At 33.9% G+C, this 2,500-nt stretch overlaps 1 protein-coding gene across 19 annotated transcripts in view; it reads left to right on the forward strand.

Moving 5' to 3' along the window:
- Positions 1–2,500, forward strand: part of LOC115209155 — a 1,103,332-nt gene that overhangs the window by 307,361 nt on the left and 793,471 nt on the right. The window lies entirely within an intron of this gene.

The following is a 2,500-nucleotide window of genomic DNA, read 5'->3' on the forward strand; positions in this document are numbered from 1 at the left end:
TAGGTAAAATTATACTAATATGTCCATCTGTTTTAATTCAATTTAATTCTATATCTTTGTGCAGCTGAGGATTGCTCTGCATTCTAAATTGATGTAATGATTGCATTGTTCAATTAAACAAAGTTGCATGAAACGATTGTACTGCATTACCTCTGGATATCCTTGTTGCTTATTTTGATTTTAATCACCTTTCTTTGAAATTTTAAGGATAATAACGTACTAAATTCTAGTGCCTCAACCTAAGTACCATATTCACCTGAATCTATCTATCTATCTATCTATCTATCTATCTATCTATCTATCTATCTATCTATCTATCTATCTATCTATCTATATAATTATAATAATGAGGGTCTTTGCAACAAGTTGCTAGACCACATACCGAAAGTATTAGAAATAGCAGCCAGAGGACTGCTATTTCCTTTTACTACAAAAATATGTCTCCACAGACAACAGTATTTGTAACTCATTATGTGGCAAAAAAAGAAGAAAAATAACCGAAATACTACTTGGTGAAATTTGTTGATTTTATTAAATTAATTATATTTCACCCTTTATCTGTGTGTATATATATATATCATAGAACAAATAGAAACATATTTTTCAACATGTAAATACTGATAGAACAGTATATATAGGATAAAATTAATAATAAAAAAAAATGGACAAAAAGGAGAAAACAACAACATGAAGATGGGGTACATGCAAAGTATTAATAAGATGTCCAGGGAACAAAAGAAAGAGTGTTTTATGTTTCAAGCAAAGCTCTTCTTCAGAAACAGGTGACAGTGGAAAGTCCAAGAGAATAGGAAGACAGAGGAAAAAAATTGCCTCGCCAACTATCCACATATAAATATGTATTTAGGTTAAGTGAAATAAGACAACAAAGCCAAGGCTATGAAATTTTTGGAACATTCATAAAGAGCAAGGTAAGTTTTACAACTATTTCAAGGATATGTGGGATATCATCAGAGATGATATGAGAGTTAAATATTAATAGTAGAGCTCAATATAAGAAGTTATTTTGTAAAGGGAGAAATATAGGATGCATAAATGGAAATAAGAGAATAAAGATAAAAATGTTGGATGTTATGTAGTTCCATTATATATTGCTGTGTAGAATGGGTAGAAAGGCTTCTTGTCCATGGTATGTAATTTCTGATAGGAGTTCATATTTTGTTATTAAGTTCTATATTTGAGAGATGAGGAATTATGTACATTATTTACATTTGACGGATATTTGTCCTCATCTTGTTTGTTCTTAAAACATTTCAGCTGATATACTCTCCAGCGTTCATCAGGTGTCTTGCGGAAATTTCAAACCTGGGTTTTCATCCCGAAGGTATTTTTCAATGCTATTATTATCCTTATTTTTCAGGTCACTGCCTGGAATCAAACTTGGAATCTTGGGGTTAGTAGCCTGTGCTATTAACCACTACACCATATGCCTGTGGGCAATTATGGAGTGAATTTTAGGGATTATAAATCTAATATTTTTCCTATCTTCCCTTAATGCTACTTACATCTGCACTCGATCTGCTTAGGAGGTTATTATGCCTTAGCATATGTGCTGCTTCTTTTCTTTTAGTTTTTGTATTTTCCAATGGTGTTCTCTGTTTATCATTTTAACTTCATTCTACAGGGGGGAGGGGGACTCCGTTTTTCCATACATGATCAGCTATACCTGATTTATCAATATCTCCTTGTGTCACAGCTTTGCGATGTTCCTCTGCTCATATTTTTAGGGAGCGGCATGTTTCACTTTTGTATAACCTACCACAGTTGCATAGGATGGAGTACTGGTGGTTTTACTTGAAGGAGATATTTGTGAAGCGTTGTATTACTCTTGAATACTGTCGTGATGTAATATGGGCCGTATATCTTTTGTATCTTTTCAGAAAGGCCTTTCACATAGGGTAGACAGAATGTGGTCAGTTTATGGGTTTCATCCACTCTTTTCTTCATAATTGGAGTGGATAGTATGTTTTCGGGGTAGTTGTTGCTTAACAGATTGTTACTTAGCTTGATCATTTCTTCTTGGTGGGTATCTCAATAGGATTTTCTTCCCATAGTTTTAGTTGCTTCAGTTATCTTATTTATATGTTTTATTAGTTTTGCCGCACTCGTTTACTTGCCCCTGTTGGCCATTGTTTTATTTTTTTATTTGTTAACCATCAACGAACCAGAACCACATCATTGTTTTCAAATAAAAGCTGACCAATTAAGTTGTAGGACTGACCATGACTCCACCTCACTACACATAGGGATTTCAAGTTTTGTTGATTGGTAAAAAAGTAATGAACACTAACATCACACTTTGGTCGTACCCAGTTTCTTTGTTTCAGTGATAGACTCATGTACCAAATTTTCCAAGACAGGTGCATCTTAAGTTGCTTATGCCATGCCCTCTGCAATGTTACACTTACTAACTGGCACTTCACACATTAATGCTCACCTCCGTAACACGGACCATACCATCAAACCCACCACTAAAGTTCTA

The sequence above is a fragment of the Octopus sinensis genome, linkage group LG3, assembly GCF_006345805.1.
Source record: "Octopus sinensis linkage group LG3, ASM634580v1, whole genome shotgun sequence".
NCBI classification, from domain to species: Eukaryota; Metazoa; Mollusca; class Cephalopoda; order Octopoda; family Octopodidae; genus Octopus; species Octopus sinensis.